The sequence below is a fragment of the Bicyclus anynana genome, chromosome 16 (genome assembly GCF_947172395.1).
Source record: "Bicyclus anynana chromosome 16, ilBicAnyn1.1, whole genome shotgun sequence".
Lineage (NCBI taxonomy): Eukaryota > Metazoa > Arthropoda > Insecta > Lepidoptera > Nymphalidae > Bicyclus > Bicyclus anynana.
Genome location: NC_069098.1, coordinates 5,275,464 through 5,295,466, shown reverse-complemented (window position 1 = coordinate 5,295,466; position 20,003 = coordinate 5,275,464). Strand labels below are relative to the sequence as shown.

The following is a 20,003-nucleotide window of genomic DNA, read 5'->3' as shown; positions in this document are numbered from 1 at the left end:
TACGCAGGTGAAACCGGGGGGCTTTTTCATGATCATGACAATTTTAGTCAATAGCTAAAAAATTTATGTCTTAGTTTTCTAGATATAATTTTCTTTTCAACCTAATTCCTTCTTCACCCTACTATAAGACGGCTAGACGTTGCAGTAATCTTACCCTTACTCTTACGTAGTTGACAACCCATTCATTACTAATAATAAATTTTATCATGATCGAAGTTTTAAGGGGTGAAAAAAAAACAAACTACATATCGTTTGCATTTATAATAAATAGCACAGAATAAAATAGTATTAGTAGCTAGTATGATATTAATACTGTCTCGTTTAGCCAATAGTTAGTTAGCTTATGTGAATTTGGATCACCACGTTCTGGGTTCGAGGTCGTCACGATCCTAGGTCGGGTTATTTGATACTGAAATTTCTTTTAAGAAATTTACAGTTAAAATTCTCAGCCCGGAGTTTGGAAGTAAGCGGTGTTACACCCTTGGGAAGCCCGCCTACCCGCAATGGAGAAGCGTGGTGGGTCTTAGCTCTATATCCCCTCTCCTATAAAGAGGGAGGTCTGGCCCTATAGAGCAGAGTTGTACACGGACAAAAAAATATTTAAATTGATGGAATATTTGTAAACTAAGTACTAGGATATCATAACTAAGAGTATGTATAACATCCTTTCAGTAAACAAATGTAAGTAGGTATTGTATTTCAGTTCAAAAACAACTCTTTGTACGTACGTACGTTCGACGTCATTTCGACGTTGAAGGCTATTATTCTAGAGCTTGAAGCGTGAATGTAACTTCTATTCTGCAGAATCTAGTTTATGGAACACTGACCTAGTGCGGTATGTAATAGCAAGGTAATTTTGGATACTTCGTAACGCTGAGTCGTGCAACAAATAGTTTGAAACGCAAGTTTCTCATTAAGTAATTTACCTTAACTTAGGGCTGGCAAATATCTAATGATACATGTAGGTACATCTATCTATACTTGTAATAAAACTGTATAACAGGTCAACTTCTGTACATTGATTTTTTTTATTCTCTATAAGTCAGCCCTTGACTACAATTTCACCCGATGGTAAGTGATGATCCGCTGTGTGGTATCGTTATCGGCTCAGAATACAGAAATATCGGTATTTTTGTGCATTAAATAAAGGCTAAAAGTACTTTAATCTACGGAACCCTACACTGTGCGTGGCCTGACACGCACTTGGCCGGTTTTTTATTCCTATAATTATGTTCAGCTCTTGTAACTAAAATATTATATTACGACTTCTAATGTATAGATTTTAAAAATCAAAACCTTATCTGAATTTGTACAAAACTATTTTGATGGCCTAAGTTTTGTAGATCGATTATTTTCATCTTACCCTTACGACATCCAACATAAAAAACCACCTTTCAACATTATATCCGAGTCTTAAGAAAAGTTGTTTTTCTTATAAAATTTTAAGGTATATTTTTTCTAAAAGATATCCTATTATAAAAATGTCTTCATTTTCCGTCCAAAAAATATCATTTGGGGCACAAACAAAAAATGATAAGTGGGTCATTAAAAACATTAGGTAAGGGAACAGTGGGAAACTTTGTTGTTCAATTTCTTAAACTTGATTTCACAAAGGACTCTGAACAGTAGATAAGTGCTACGTGTTTGTAATTCTTATCTCTTTATCCCGTAATGAGTAACATTGTTTGAGTAAATTGCATTTTGTTATACAAGTGATAAAAGTGATCTTTTGTTTATAAGTGGGATGCAATATTCACGGATTTAGATTACCAGTTATCTTGCTTCTATGAGAGTAATAGGTATATGGAGGTTAGTGAGTTTTATATTTAGCATTGTTGCAATAGATAGTTTGTAGAGGAACCCAGTATAGATTTTTTTTTGTTTATTCTAGAACAAGTTAGCCATTAATTGCCAATAGTCCACCACGCTGAGTCAATGCGGATTGGTACACACGTAGAGAATTAGAAAATTCTCTTGTATGCAGGTTTCCTCTCGATGTTTTTCTTTCACGGAGGCATGACCTCTGCGTCCGATCCGATCCACTGGTTACTTGCTATCACGGCTCTGGGCTTACAAACTTTACCTCTCTATAACATTAGTTTATAAGTACAAACCTGATACGTATCACAAATATACGCATTATTACACCTTTGAAACGTCAAGTTTGAATATTTTCTAAGACCTACCACATGCTTGGAAGACAGCTTTGGCTGAGACGAGGTTATCTACACTAACATTATAAAGAAGCAAGATTTGTATTTTTGTATTTAATCAATAAACTCAAAAACTACTTGACCTATTTGAAAAATTATTTCATTAATAGAAAGCTACATAATCAGGGAGTACCTAGTAGAAAGATTAGCGTATATTAATATGTTATATATTACAGTACCCGTATACCCATGAAAATAGGAACTATGCGGATGTAAAAAGCAAGTTTTTGCTAGTCATTACGTAAAATAACAAATTCTACTTCTTGTGTGAATAAAATAAAAGCCTAAAATATTATACCTGGATGTATACGATGGATCCGATTGCCTCCAAGTATCATTGTCATTTGCCAACTGAACGAGGCAGTAAACATGAAGAGATTTAAATAAATACTCGTAGATACATACGCTTTGATGCTCAATATCCATCCTTGCGAATAAATTGTCAAATCCTCGCTAACTTCCCCAGTGAAAACACACTGAAATTAATTTTTATTCAGCCCCTCGCTTCGGGCTTCGTGATTTAACTTGCCCGTGATTTGATAACCGCCCGCTGAATGAGAATTAACGAACATAATGTCCAAAATTCAATTCCAATTTATTTTGCAATCATTGGCATGCAAAAAGTGTGGCCCAAAGATTTATGTACGTGACAGCTTGTTATTAGGTTGTCCTGATATTATAATTGAAAGGTTATAGAGAAATAAGCTTCGGAAAATTGTCTACTGAATATTCTATTAATTGTAAATATGGGAATGACACAGCCTTTTTTTTTTCTTTTCAAGCCCTTGACTACAATCTCACCTGATTGTAAGTGATGATGCAATCTAAGATGGAAGCGGGCTAACTTGTTTGGAGGAGGATGAAAATCCACACCCCTTTCGGTTTCTACACGGCATCGTACCGGAACGCTAAATCGCTTGGCGGTACGTCTTTGCTGGTAGGGTGGTAACTAGCCACGGCGGAAGTCTCCCACCAGCCAGACCTGGACAAATTAAGAAAATCTCAATCGGCCCAGCCGGGGATCGAACCCAGGACCTCCGTCTTGTAAATCCACCGCGCATACCACTGCGCCACGGAGGCCGTCAAAAATTCCGATCTATAACTTAATCACGAGACCTGTGAATGTCATTCCCATACATTTCTTCAATTTTAAAACGTTTGCAATTGTAGAAACAATATTGTATATCACATGACTAATGTATGCTCAGGGTCGGGCTACAAAATATTAAGCTTCTCTTTCTTTCCGAGAAATTTTCAATAAAAGTCCGAATTTGAGAGTTGGTCCTAGTCTCGGACATTATCATTATGACTCTGTTAGTGATTGTCATTGTGCGAACATTTTCTTACATAACAATAGCCGGCCGGAGCCGTGATAACCCAGTGGATATGACCTCTGCCTCCGATTCCGGAGGGCGAGGGTTCGAATGCGGTCCGGGACCAGCGTAGTGGCCTAACCCCTCTCATTCTAAGAGGAGTTAGGCCACTACGCTGGCCCAATGCGGATAGACAGACTTCACACACGCAGAGAATTAAGAAAAATCTCTAGTATGCAGGTTTCCTTACTTTTTAAAATGCACACAACTGAAAAGTTGGAGGTGCATGACCCGGACCGGATTCCAACCCACACACCCTCGGAATCGGAGGCAGAGGACATGTCCACTGGGCTATCACGGCTCATAATACTATGATATATTTCAATACTTTTATATAGGTACATAGTAAAAAGCATTAAATCTCTAATAAGAACATAGTCGGAAATCAAGTGGCTCGATAATATTGACTTATGAAACAATAGAATCCCAATTAGGGACACCAGTGGTTTATTATACAACCCTCGTATTATTATCTTTTCCAGGCTAGTAAGTTCTCTTATAGATTATCTATTCTATATAGCCATCTAGAAACAAAACGTTTAAATTACTATCAGACCACTTCGGCCGCGTGGAAACCCTTTTTTATTCTTTACAAGTTATCCCTTGATTACAATCTCACCTGATGGTAAGTGATGATGAAATCTAAGATAGATGCGGTGCTAACTTGTTAGGAGGAGGGTGATAATCCACACTCCTTTCGGTTTATATACGAAAATCTACCGGAACGCTAAATCGCTTGGCGGTACGTCTTTGTCGGTAGGGTGGTAAAAAGCCACGGCCGAAGCCAAAAGTAATTTTTTTGGCCTTTTAAAGATGTACAATTCCGTCATACCCTCAGACCAAATATAGAAGGACCTGTATCGCACTCATAGTCACGAACAAAATTGTCTGTCATTTTCTGAAGAAAATGAGCTTGGATTTGGTATATATCTTATACTAAACTAGAAGTTTTTGCCCGTTTTTTACACAAATCAATTACACAAAAAGGTATTTTTACGGAGCTCTTTAACCAACAAACACAATTACAACTATTTAACATCGATACTATAGAGACAGTTTCTATAATCGCATTAGATCGTTGATCATATACTTTGACAGAAAAGTAACGTCTAGCGAGGCAGGTCCTATACAATAATTGGTCTGAGGTCATACCTGATTTTTGCGTAACTTTCTGTTATAAGTAGCAAAAGATAAAGAAATAATATTTCCCGTTGTATCCATTTTTTTACTATTGATGTTTGTTACTCTATAAATCGCTACTGCTTAGGTTGAAACTTGGAAAGGAAATACATTTTACTTTTTTTAACAACATAGGTTACTTTATATCCAGAAAAAATCCTTGGATTCCCGAGATTGTTGATATATTCATATATCAGATTCACTCCTCGGCTACTGAACCGAATCACCTAAAATTTGAAGTAAATATAGATTATATAGTCTGGATTAACACATAGGCTACTTTTTATTCCCGAAAAATCCATGGTTCCTTTCCTGAGGGATTTGTGAAAAATTAAATTTCACGCGGACAAAGTCGCGGGCGTCCGCTAGTTTTAAATAGTATACACTTTTGCAATTTTGATGCCTACTTGAAATAAAATATAATATTCTATAATTATTCAGTTCTGAATGTTATAGCCCAAGTTTCAAATCCCCCGATGAAAACTAATAAAAAGTCCAAGTAAATAATTTAAGTTTCTTTCGTACCTACAATAAATTTTTTCTCTGAAGAGGACTCGTTATAAATTGTTTTGTAAAGAAAAGAAAGCTCTTGAAGAGGGATATTTATGTCAAGCTCTTTACAAAAGGGAATATTAAAACTTGTTCTATTATATGGGCAAAGGTTTAAAAATATTTCTTTATTGAAATACGTGTAAGCACTTGAGAGCCTTGGTACAATGCATACGAGGCCCTTTGAAAACACGAGGTCTTAGTTTCCAACAGCGGTGAAGAGGCCATTGATTCCCGTCGGGTTACCTTTTAAAACTCCATACATACTGAGAAACTGAATTTTGTACCAAGCGGTATGAATTTCCTTTGGTCTACCTTCGTCAAAATTCCATCCTACGCGTACCGAAGCGCTAAAGCCACGGCCGAAGCCTCCCACCAGCCAGACCTGAACCAATTAAGAAATCCTCATTCGGCCCAGCCGGGGATATAATGCTATTGCGCCACGGAGGCTGACAAACTCTCTCTCTCTCTGGATCTACATAACTGATTTTGAAAATTCTTATACCACTAGAAAGTCACGTTATTTGTGAGTGTCATAGCCTATGTTTTATCCGCGGGGCGTCTGCTAGTAAGATGTATGAAAACTACAGAAAAGAGATCGAAAGCGGCGTTTTGTGATTGTGGCGTGGTTCCCGTGTGCGGGGACACTTAATTAAGAATTTAATTATTGGTATAGTAATTATAATTTAATTTTCAACCTAATTGATATTATGTTGAAAATGAAATTACCATTACTATACCTGGGATGGGATTAATAATAACCATTTGGATTTTTTTATATTATTTGCGTTATGTAAATACTTGCACGCCTATAGCAAATAAACAAATTATTATTATTAATAGAAATACTCAACAGGCTTTATTAAAAAATAGTCTAACTGAAATAGAAGTGACGTATAACGTAAAAGCTTTGGAGCTAAAAGACGAAAATTTGGTAAATTCTGCAAAGTCATAAAATCTAGGATCTATTTTTTTCATATCAGATTTGCATAATTGGTAACATTTAATCCTAGAAGAGAATTCATTTTTGCATCGTAGTTGAGTTAATAAAATCTGGAGATAAAAAGTTTAACGTCGGAATTACGGATTTTACAATTATAGAAATAAATTACTGCTTGATTGCAATGACATCTATGTCTTGGCAAGTTTGTGGACGACACTCCCATGGTATGCGGGCGACGGGCGGGGTAGGACTGCGCGGGTATGAAATCGTGCGAGCGGGGCAGAGGGAAGGACTGCGCGGGTATGAAATCGTGCGCGCGGAGCAACGCTAGCCCTCCCGGTCTCGCGGACCATCGAGAGTGTTACGAACGTATTTGCCAAGCTATAAACGACGGGAAGTTTAAAAGGGTGTACGATTTATCAAAATATTAAATCACTAGGCGACATGTACTTATGCCTTTCCCAGTAGGGTACCTACAGTTCGTTTAATGTAGGATGGTGCGGGTGACAGTTCGTATCACTCTTGAAAGTTTGCCGCGATTCACGATAAATTCAAAATCAAAATTAATTTATTTCATTTAGGCTTAGTTCATAAGCACTTTTGAAATGTCAGGATTATGACATAATTTAATTTAATATAATGGTGGTAATAATAATCGAAAACTTAAAATTAAAGTTACGAGGGTTCCAAAGTACTTGGTCCAAAAGAGCAACAAACTCAGCCAAGGTTTATTGTTTTTTGTTTACCACCATTTTACAAACTTATTTAAAACTAAGCACACAGTCGAATAATACAGTTCAACATCAAGCTTTTTATCATTTATCTAATCATTAACACTATAATAATACTTTCCTAAAAGCTTACGTTAAATACACTTTATGTCCCTTCCCTTCCCAGGCAAATAATATTGGCAAAGTAAAGAAATAAGTTGAAATAAATTGATGGTGTCAAAAAAATCTTCAGCGAAACATTTAGGTATGTCAAAGAAATCGTGTAAGGGACATGTCGAGAGTTTTTCGTGTTATTAAATTAAGGCTCGGATCTTCTAAGGGCTTTGACTCGTCCAAACTTTCGGCTGTCACTCCCAGAGCCTTAAGTGATGCAGAATCAAAAGTTTCCGAGTTTTCCATTCCCAATTTATCCTCGGATCGCCATTTTGGAACGTCTACGATATTCAAATTAAACGTATAAGCATAAATTTAAACTTTCGAATGTCTGACGACCTTAGTAAATTAGATTTTCGATTCTTTACTGAAGCTGTGAAAAGACGCTGATTATAGGGATTCATGTCTGTCTTTCGACTAAGTAAACTATCCCAGACTAGCTTAGTAGTAGCGGAGCGCTGAAAATAAACACGCTATGGTCGAAAATTTATGTTTTAAGCCGGATCCAGACGTGTGTAACGTAATGTAAGACTACACACAGTTACAGTGTTTTTTGTGACAGCCGGTCCACTCTTGAAAGTTTGTCGCGATTCACGATACGTATTATGAACGTTTTAAGGCAAGCGTCACCTTACCCATGCTATCTGAAAATCACTTAATTTATATTATTAATTAATAATTTAGTGTCAACAGTGTGGACGGCACACGAACACAAAACGAATTGTCTTCGCGAATCTATTTCAAGAGCGTTTTCCAATAATCGCGAGCACTGCGATCGCCTTTGTGATCGCGCAAATAACAGATAGCCGATGGATCAGCCTGAACACCGATGCGAGGTTACATGTAATGTTCGTAGTGCCGTCGACACGTAGAATTCGCATTACATTACGCGTTACACACGTCTGGACGCGGCTTTAGATGCAATCTACCAACAAATCCGTCGATAAATTTTAAATATAACAGGAACCAGATAGAGATGAATATTGTATATACATTACACATGTCGGTTTTTGTTAAATTGATAGCAAAATAATTCAAGTAATAAATACGGCTGAAAAATCTTTACAATGACGTAATGCACTTTTCATGTACGAGTGTATTACCAGGAGTGAATGATGATGATATATTTTCCCTTTTTGTAATATTATAATGGATCATAAAATAAAATCAAAATAGAGTTTGGCGCCGATATTCATTTTCTTATTTTTAGGGTTCCGTATATCGTAAGGAAAAAATGTTTCTTTCTATAGCTTGGTAAACTCGTTTTTAATACTCCAGATGGTCCGCGCGGGCCGGGAGGGTGTAGCGATGCCCCGAGCGTACGACTCCATACCCGCGCAGTCCTTCCCTCTACCCCGCGCGCGCGACTTCACAGCCACGCGGTTCTTTCCTCCCGTCGCCCACATATCATGGGAGTGTCATCAACGAGCTTGCCAAGCTAAATTAATAAACTCAAAAACTACTGGACCGATTTAAAAATTTCTTTCGCCAATAGAAAGCTACATTATCAGAGAGAAACATTGGCTATATCCAAGAAGTGGATATGACCTCTTCCTCCGATTCCGGAGGATGTGGGTTCGAACCCGGTCCGGGGCATGCACCTCTAACCTTTCAGTTGTGTGCATTTTAAGAAATTAAATATCACGTGTCTTAAACGGTGAAGGAAAACATCGTGAGGAAACTTGCATACCAAAGAATTTTCTTAATTCTCTGCGTGTGTGAAGTATGCAGTATTAGGCCAGCGTGGTGGACTGTCGGCCTAACCCCTCTCATTCTGAGAGGAAACTTGAGCTCAGGGCTAACTTGTAGAGAATAATAAAAAAAATATGTATCAGTTTAGTAGATGACCATATTGCTCTCTTATCTCGATTTTGTAAGGACAACATTATAATACAATGAGTGGTGTAAAAATAGAAGCCGGGCCTCTTATGTAAGCAAGTCGTAAACGTTTACGAAATAAATATTATGTTATGTTCATATGTTTACAAATTCGATACACCTGCGACCGTTGTTCTGCGTACGTAAATAAATGTTTCAGCGTTTGATGCATGTGAACGACACATACAAATCTACACTTATAAAACTGTAACAGGTAAAATTCTGTATAAGAAATTAAGATATTTGAAAAAAAAAAATATTGGAAGACATACATAATCGATGGAACGAGCTATGCTCGGAGTATCTCTGCGTGATCGAATCAGAAATGAGGAGATCCGTAGAAGAACCAAAGTCACCGACATAGCTTAACGAGTCGCGAAGCTGAAGGACAGATTGGCAAATTGGCAGACTTCACACACCTAAAGAATTAAGAAAATTCTCGGGTATGCAGGTTTTCCTCACGACGTTTTCCTTCACCGTTTGAGAAACGTGATAATCAATTTCTTAAAATGCACACAACTGAAAAGTTGGAGGTGCATGCTCCGGACCAGATTCAGATCCATACCCTCCGGAATCGGAGGCAGAGGTCATATCCACTGGGCTATGGCACTTATTTGAGGAAAACACTGATTATAATTTTATGTAGGTCATTTTCTCAGTGGGTTTAAATATTAGGTAAGTCAATACTCCTTCCAAAGACTCTAAAGAGTATTAAAGAGTGGAAACTCTCAGACTATAAACGAGTAAAAACTCAGACAGTTTGTAAAATATTACTGTTTGAAAAATGCGAAGGATCTAGCAAACTAAGATCGTTTAGTGATTTTTCTCTCAGCGAAGTAATTAGCAAGACAAATAAGAAAAAAAAGGAGGTAGAAAGGAGAAGCTGTTATGATCAACACGTCTTGTTTGCCCAGCAAACAGTTATTAATTGTAGTCTAGAAATAATGGGAATAAAACCTAGACTACTTAGTTTGTTCAGCTCTATTTAAGGAATATTATTCTATTAAAGGACTTCAAAAAGGATTTACTTCTTAGTTATTTTCTAACTGTAGAATATCAATATAGTAGGTTAGCTGGTATGGTTGTATACATAGTTGAAAAAAATATTATTATAAAAATAAAAAAAAAACACGACTGCTTAAGCGTAATGAACTGAAAAGAGAAAACAAGTATGGGGTAACTTAACATACCCCTACCCTAAGTATCCTATAGCCATCTCCTGGTAGGGTAAGGTAGGTGTAGTGTCGGAGTAGAATAGGATAGGGGTAGGGAATGAGTCAAAGCGAAGCTTGATCAGGTTCGCTAGTGTGATTATGATGCCTAAATATTTTTTCTGTACAAACTTTTCGCTTAGGGAAAGATATATAAAACATGAATATACCTAAAAGTTACTAGCCTACCTATACTAATTTCTAATTCTTTTCTTTCTTTTTTGTAAGGACTGCATATAGCAGTGAAAGCTATATGCAGTCCTTACAAAAAAGAAAGAAAAAAAGAATAATAATTTTTATAAAAAAGAATAATATATTTTTTTTTATTATTATTATTTATTTTATTTACCTATACTAATATTATAGAGATACATTTTATGATATTGTAGGGGGTAATCTTAGGATGTACGATTGCTAAACCGATTATGAATCTTAGTTATTTGTGGGTGATAGGCTATATTTTATTACGCGGGTGAAACCGGGAGACTTCGGCTATCTATACTAATATTATAAAGTTGAAGAGATTGTTTGTTTGTTTGATTGAACGCGCTAGTCTCAGGAACTACTGGTCCGATTTGAAAAATTCTTTCAGTGTTAGATAGCCCATTTATCGTGGAAGGCTATAGGGTATATTTTACCGTCTTGCTACGGGACCGGGAACCACGCGGGTGAAACCGCGCGGCGTCTACTAGTGTTTTAATAAAAGAAAAAATAAATAGTAGGATGTTTATTGAAAATTAAAATTTAAAGAATTTAATAAATGCATATTTAATGTTAATTGAAAAAATGTTTTTATGGTTTTGTTTACAGAGTATCATCAATGAAAGATGCACGGCGTTATAAATTTTCATTTTGATGCGATGAATAAAAACATTTTATACGACGATAAATTGCCTTTTGACGTTGACTAGCACCGAGATACGTATTGGTAATAATATACAGTGCAAGTTTCTGCGATAGCCAGACATACTTCGTGTATATTGGCGTGCAAAAAGTTTTTAACTAGAGTAAACAAAATGGAAAATTTCTTCTTCAATACAGGTTCGTAATGAGTTCTTAGAGTAAGCACTACATTTTTGCATCTATAAATTGCATGACAGTCCCCACCGCTCGTGTTGTAAAGCCTGCAAGTTTGTCAATACGGTCAGGTATGATTAGGGTTGTCGTTGTGGCTATGGAAGGCAAGTAGGTTTTAAGAGCCCATATCCTCAATTTCCAAGATAAAACGTAATTTTTTGGTATTTTTACGAGATATGATGAGGAATAATTTCTCCAAACGCCAGACCTTAGCATACTGCAACTCGTCGCAAGAGACTATTAAAAAATCGTAGGCTGACAAACTTTACGCCTACATATAATGGGGTATGTCTGGCTGTCACAGGCCAATAGACTGGAGCTAAAATTGAAAATCATTTGAGCAGCATCCTGTATAGTTACCATGCGCCATTTTGAAACGAACCACAGATGTTGGAAACATTACGTTTACTGTACAGTGCATTTAGCTCTATAATGCACTTCCGTGTCTATTGTGGTATATCCCATTGTAAATTGCAATGCAATTTAAGCGAGAGCATCGCAATTCGCATTCGACTGATGACAACAAATGCCATTATTATTTTCTCTTCATAATACACTATGGGCCGTGATAACCCAGTGGATATGACCTCTGCCTGATTCCGGAGGGTGTGGGTTCGAATCATGCAACTCCAACTTTTCAGTTGAGTGCATTTTAATAAATTAAATATCACGTGTCTCAAACGGCGAAGGAAAAACATCATGAGGAAACCTGCATACCAGATAATTTTCTTAATTGTATGCGTGTGTGAAGTCTGCCAATCCGCATTGGACCAACGCGGTGGACTATTGGCTTCACCCCTCTCATTCTGAGAGGAGGCTTGAGCTTAACAGTGAGCCGAATATGGGTTGATAACGAACGACTATATGTTATAGTATGGTTGGCAACCCTAACCATATACATATTGGCCTCAGTGAGCCGAATATGGATTGATAATGATGATGATGAATACTATATCGTAAAAATAGTCTGCTAAGCAATTAAATAGTCTTTAATTTCTGTTATTTACCCCCGACTATGCGCTAGGAGTGGGAACTACAATAATTCAATAGACAGTAATGAGAAAAAGCTCCTTTTCTGAAGCTCCTTTTCTGAAAAAAAAAAATTCCAGCATTTTCTAGGCAAGCGCGCTCCAACCTTGACCTCATCATTGCTTTCCACCAGGCATGATTGTAGTCAAGCGCAAGTCTATTATGAATAAAAAAAATAAAAAAAAAATCATTTACTCCATTCAGATCTTTCACCGGGAAAGTGTTGAAGCTTTCAATGATTCGTATAACAAAAGTGAATGCAGAATATAATAAGACGTTTTATATAGACATAATTATAATATCAGTAAAGAAGATCATTTTCAATTAAATTATTTATTTTTTGATATTACATTACTTTACCTACCCATTAAAAACTGGATTGATATATTGCAATTGATACATTATAGTTTATACCAAATTTAGGGACAGATACATTTTCATTGCACTAAGCATTATGTATGACTAGTAAAATTATTATCTATTACCATTACCATCATATAAGAGACTAAATAAATAAATTTCGTTCAATGTGATCTATGTAGCAGGAGAACTTCGGAAGAACTTTAAGTACCTATAAAGGCTTCTTAGCAATGAAATAATTCAGGGAAATTTAAAAAAAATCACCCGTCTCCATAAAATACAAAATGTGTGCTAAAAAGCACAATCTACGAAGGACCGATATCAATTATAATAATTTATATTACACGTTGAACATAGCAATTAATGCTAACGAAAGACATAATTTACTACCTAATAACCCAATAACATATCATATTTAGATTACGATCCTTACATTGTGTTTAATATACGGTTACTAAGTGATAAGTATATCTATATTATAGTTTAAATTTGGAACATTAATGACTTTAACATGACTTCTGAGTAACCACGTGTGGCGATAGAGGGTAATGACCAACTCACGGTAGTTCAGTCCTCGATTAAAAACTCCATGCCGTCTAACAAGAATGTCCTAGGTTCAGTACCAATCGACGTAGACTGAAAATCGACTAGACTAGATTTAATTAGAGTAATATATTTACAAACATTATATAATAATGATGATGATTAAAGCTTCGTGATTTACGGGCGATACCTTTATGGGAGCTACTGGCTGTTGGCGGCTCGAGACCGTTGTATTTGGAAGCCCTATGTCAAGAGTGATAGCCCAATGGATATGACCTCTGCCTCTGATTCTGGAAGGCGTAGCTTTGAATACGGACCGGGGCATGCACTTCCAACTTTTCAGTTGTGTGCATTTAAAAAAATTAAATATCACGTGTCTCAAACGGTGAGGTTAAACATCGTGAAGAAACCTGCATACCAAAAAAAATTCTTAATTCTCTGCGTGTGTGAAGCCTGCCAATCCGCATTGGGCCAGCGTGGTGGACTAGCCTAACTCCTCTCATTCTGAGGGGAGATTCGAGCTCAGCAGTGAGCCGTGGGTTGACAATGATGATGTCAAGAGGTCCATGTCATATGTATGTCAATGGGCGTCCAACATGATGATGATGATATTAAAAATAGCGATGTACATATACTCTCCTAAATATAAAAATACTAGCCGGCGCCCGCGACTTCGTCCGCGTGAAACTCGATGTAAACTATCAACTACCCCTATCCTACCCCTACCCTACCGCTACCTACCCCTACCCTACCGCTACCTACCCCTACCCTACTTTTCTGGTTGATTTTTTACACCTTGTGTCCGAAAAACCCAAATATCTTACGGAACCCTATTTTTTTCCAAAATAAAATTAAGCCTATGTTACTTGTGGATAATGTAGCTTTCGAATGGTGAAAGAATTTTTAAAATCGGTGAAGTAGTTTTTGAGCCTATTCATTACAATCAAACAAACAAACAAACAAACATACAAACAAAGTTTTCCTCTTTATAATATTAGTATAGAAAAATAAAAAATTATAAAAATTCTAAATTAAAACACAGAAAAACATGGTAACCAATTAAGGAAGTGCTTTATTATTTAGCACACGTTTATTGATTCATAATTAATAAACGTGTGCTAAATTAATCAATTAAGAATACGCACTGCTTGCTAATTAAATAGATACCATCCTGTTAATCTATACTTATAATAAATCTGTAGAGAGGTCAATTCTGTACATGATATATGCCATAAAAAACAACACTTGTAAAATGTAGCAACTCTCGCAATCAGTTATTTTACCGCAAAAAGTTGTGGATTCATGTAATACCAAGTCGATTACTTTATTCTGTCCGTAATTAAGGGATCTTCTGTTTCAAATTATTACGTAATTAGCTAATCTAACAACATCTTATAGTCAACATATCAATATTGAAAATCTTTTATATTTCAAATAATTATTTTTTTTAAATAATTCAATAATTAATCAAACTGATGCCAAAAATGCAATCAGTAAAATTTTTGTCTGTCTGTCGGTCGGTCTGGATGTTCGCAATAGAAACAAAAACTACTCAACGGATTTTAACGAAACTTGGTACAATTATTCTTCATACTCCTGGGCAGGTTATAGTCTCCTTTTCATTTCGCTACGATCAATAGGAGCAGACCAGTAAAGGGAATCGTTGGGAAAACGGGAGAAGTTTCTCCATTTTTACAGCGATACTACTGTAAGGGGCTGGATTAAAGAAGTCTAAGGACGGACGAAGTCGCGGGCATCCGATATTTATATTTTAATAATTGCGTACAAAATACATATCACTTTGCATATAAAACGCGATGTAAAAGAATGACCAAACTATATTTTAAATTAAATTACATTTTTTGACGAGGCGAAAGCTGATCTATGACTACGAATATTTATATTATGAAGTTATTTAATTAATAAATTTATGTATGTGTTTCTGAGAGGAATTGATATAAATAAATTTTTAATTACATTAAAATTTGTTTTCCAAAAAGAATATGTTTTCATATGCAAAAGTTTGTGTGTGTGTGTGTGTGTAAGTGTGTATGTATGTTTGTTTCTCCTTTGTGCAGCGGCTACTGAAGCTATTTGGCTGTAATTTGGACTGGAAATAGATTTTACTCTGGGTTAACACATAGACTAATTTCAACCCGGAAAAGTTCATGGTTCCCGCGGGATCTGTGAAAAACTGAGTTCCACGCCGACGAATTCGCGGGTGTCAGCTAGTAAGTATATATTTTTGCTGTCAATATCAACCAGCAATTATTATTTATTATATTCCACAAGTTCCAACGTAACTAATTTCCTTTTAATTCAATTTTATCTAGACAATAAAAGCGAGCTGAAACTTTCCCTGCAGTTTATTTAGTGAATATTTAACTCAACCATAATCAAGATGAGTTAAATTATAAATTGAATCATTTAAATATTAATTATTCATTTGTCTAGCTGTACTCAAACGTGAACAGTAATATATTTTGAAGATCAAAAGATACCAAAGAACGTGAGATGCCCGTTATAAATCAACCGCTCTAATTATTATGGTTTCGATATGAATAGCTACAGATGGGAAAAAGTTGTATGGTGTTTTCTATGACTGCATATTGGTTTTACCTATTATCAAGGTTAGTACATATAAATATATATCACGCTAATATTATAAAGGCGAAAGTTTGTGTGTAAGTGTGTAAGTATGTTTGTTCCTCTTTTACGCTGCGGCTACCGAAGCGATTTGGCTGAAATTTGGAATGGAAATAGATTTTACTTTGGATTAACACATAGGCTACTTTTCATTCCGGAAAAATCCAATTTGTGACTAATAAATACTATATGAGTAATAAGATGACTTACACTGTCATTGTTATTTTTAAGTTATTTTTAATTGAAAATTAAACAGCTCAATTGATTGTTATGAATCTGCAAGTATGCGAATAAAAAACCATTTTTAAAAACATGAAAATAATACATGACGTCTTAAGAAAATAAATTAATACTCCCTAAACTCTACGATAAACGAAGTGATGCTGATAAGTATAAAACAGAACACGTGGTGCAATGTAAAACAAACTAAAGCAGACTTACTGTTATGCTGTCCCTTACGTGTCGGCTTCGAAGTTATTTCCAAACTGCTATGCGTTTCGAATTCGATTTCCGTCCGATGTCGCCGATGTAAAAGGAAGCGGCCGATCAAAACAAGAAATAACTCACTGACTACCAACGATAATATCGTTGGTGACTTAAAAACAATCGCAACGAACCAATCATTTGTATTCTGTGAATACAATAAAGTCTAAACAACGCCAATCGTTGAAATGTCTATTACAACGCGTTATTGTAACATGTATGGTGTACGGATTTCAACAGTCTTGTGTAAACCTACTATTTCAAAATTCAAATAATTTAAATTTACGCTTCGTACCACCAAAGTATTGGAATTAAAAGTTCGCTTTAGTTTTACGAATGGCCTGTCATAATAGTCATAAATCCCACAAATCAGAGACGAACTAAAAATCGTTGAAGAACTCCAGGACAAAAATGTTATTCAATACACTGTTCATACACAAAACACTCGGTAGTTTATTATTTTGTTCGAGGGAAAAGTTGAAAGTTTCTGAAATTAGAATCGATGTTATTTACGCGGCATGTAGAGTTCAGAGCTCGGAGGCAGCGACACGACTACCTCGTAGCGTGGCTCGACACTGACTGATTTCAGATTTCAGAAACAGTACTACGGTGTACGAGCGCTGAAAAATTATCCTCGGTAGCTCAGCCTCCCGGTGTTTTTATGAAACGCCGCCTTGGGGTCAATCAACTTTATGAGGGATGCCGCTACGTTCTCACGCGGCGATTACGATTTTAATTGCGTTTTGTGACAGCAACGGAACTGCGAAATGGTGATATGGAGATACTCGTAATTACTTGGCATTTTCGGGGCTAAAAATGTTAAGCGACATTGTAAAAATATGAATTTCATCGTCGTTGAAATTACTTGGGTATTTTTTGGACAAAGTTAATTAAGCTTCGTGTGTTGAAATATTTCAACAAAAAACATGATTTAAAAAATAATTATTATTTTTAATATTCCTCACTTTTATGGACATGCTAAAAACATTTTTATTTGCTCCAATCTGGTAAAATTGCATTACTTTATTATCGGGTCATACAAAGGTCTTCAGTTTGATTCCAGGCTTAGGTAAATTTAGGAATTTACATAAACTTCCGCGACCAGATACTACACTTCTCAAAGACATGCCCCTAATTTTTTTGAAACTAAAGATAAGTAAACGATATTATAATCGGGAAAACTGTAATCTACGACCATAGTTTATGACGGGAATGAACCTATGATCTTTCTGTATTGAGTTCGGCCTTTATCATCGAGCTATTTAAATTAACAATTTGAGCAGGTGTTTAAATTAACAATAGTTAATTGGTATATTTATTAGGACAAAATTGCATAACACATTTTAGATTAGTGATAATTATAATTCTAAATGATATTTTCAATAGGTTTCCTATATATCTGTGTTTTTAATAGAATTAATAACACAGTTACTCCTACAGGAAATCTATTTTGGTTTTTTATTACATTTTATCTACTAATATATTTCATTAAAAGTCTTTATAATTCAATCCTGCCCCGATCGAAAATTGCTACTTTCGCGGAAATTTTGCGCGTCAAAGGCTGAATTAATGTCAGAAAATATTCGTAAAAAATGAAAAGTGCTTAATATAATATGTACCTAGCTGAAAAAAGAATACTTTGGGTTATAAAAGTTTAATCTTTTAGTTTTACCTAATATTATGTAGCAACATCGTTAGACAGTGTATGCTTGAATTTTTTTACTACTTTCCGAGAAAAACCGACGGAACCAAAGTCAAAGTCACCTAGATTTGGTGAAAAATCCTTTTACGTATGTTTCACTCTGACCCCGAAGAGCTCCTGGGAAATATTGACTCTCTAGGTACACAAATTCACAAGTGAAAGTGTAATAAAAATGTGAAGTTGAGAGAATAAACAAAAGACCCGTCTGATATTGATTGGAAGACTATCGGAATTCGGAATTAGTATGTAATTTCTTTCTCACTATGTAATTTCTTCACAGTTTGAGACTATGGTGCATGCCCCGGACCGGATTCGAACCTACGCCCTCCGTATAGAAGGCAGAGGTTATATTCTCTAGGTTATCATAGCAATCTCTGGATCTAATGAACCGATTTTAGAAAATTCTTTTACCACTAGAAAGACACGTTATTTGTGAGTATCATAGGTTATATTTTATACCGGTAAAGAGCCGTGATAGCCTAGGATATGACCTCTGCCTCCGATTTCGGAGGATGTGGGTTCGAATCCGGACCGGGGCATACCGCTCCAACTTTTCAGTTGTGTGCATTTTAAGAAATTAAATATCAGATGTCTCAATCGGTGAAGGAAAAACATCGTGTTGAAACCTGCACACCCGAAAATTTTCTTAATTCTCTGCGTGTGTGAAGTCTGTCAATCCGCATTGGGCCAGCGTGGTGGACTATTTGGCCTAACCCCTCTCATACTGAAAGGAGACTCGAGCTCAGCAGTGACCCGAATATGGGTTGATAATGATGATGATAATTCCCACGGGAAGTTATTTTTTTTTTTTTATTCTTTTACAAGTTAGCCCTTGACTACAATCTCACCTGATGGTAAGTGATGATGCAGTCTAAGATAGAAGCGGGCTAACTTGTTAGGAGGAGGATGAAAATCCACACCCCTTTCGGTTTCTACACGGCATCGTACCGCAACGCTAAATCGCTTGGCGGTACGTCTTTGCCGGTAGGGTGGTAACTAGCCACGGCCGAAGCCTCCCACCAGCCAGACTGGACAAATTAAGAAAATCTCAATCTGCCCAGCCGGGGATTAAACCTAGGACCTCCGTCTTGTAAATCCACCGCGCATACCACTGCGCCACGGAGGCCGTCAAAAAGGAAGTGGAACTACGGGGATGAAATCGTGGGGCGTTGGTAGTTAAAATTAAACTAAAATTACGCATAAGTATACAAACCATCTCCTTGAATATAGTGAATAATATCTAATTGGAATATCTCAGAGCACTTATATGAATATTCAATAGATATATAACACGTTAGCTAAATAATACATAAACCTTAATACCCATTACCCAAATGAGTGTGAGCGCTATTAAACGAAGCACTTTTCCGTCTTGAATATTTAATTTCAAGAAGTAAGTAGGTAAGTATTCCGAGCGGGTATCTCTCATTAATTTGATCTGTTTTTAAAGACTTCGGCGAATAAACTTCTACTGAAGTATATTGGGGATAATTTGCTGTGATTGAGGTTATCAGGGGGATTTTATTTTTGTTGATGTGAATAATTTGTTTTACTGCAATGCCGTTGGAGGGTTTTGTTTATCTTCTTATGATATCAATACATATAAGAAAATTTAGGTAGTGTTTTTGATTTCAAAATTTTACGCGATACTTAAACAAAATAAATGTTGTCTGTCTGTTTATCCAGGCTAATCTCTGGCTTAACAGATTTTAATTGATTAGAAGTTATAGAAGATTATTATGCAAAATATAGGTAAATTCATGGGTTCCGCGGGATTTCTGATAAAACTTCGCGACATGTTTTCGTCCGAAATTCCTTAGTGCCTAAAGACAAAAGTTTCGAACAGTGCGTGTTGCCAGTGATGACCTATAGCGAGACTTGCTCGCTTACTATGGGCCTCATAAGAAGGTTCAGAGTCACACAGCGGGCGATG

General features: G+C 36.1%; 1 protein-coding gene across 1 annotated transcript in view; it reads right to left on the bottom strand.

The window, feature by feature from the left end:
- Positions 1-16,925, bottom strand: part of LOC112051300 (G-protein coupled receptor moody) — a 136,068-nt gene extending 119,143 nt beyond the window's left edge. Inside the window, exon 1 of the mRNA XM_052886100.1 lies at positions 16,327-16,925. The gene's annotated coding sequence lies outside the window, so the exon portion shown is untranslated. The remainder of the gene's footprint in view (positions 1-16,326) is intronic.
- Between the last annotated feature and the right edge of the window lie 3,078 nt (positions 16,926-20,003).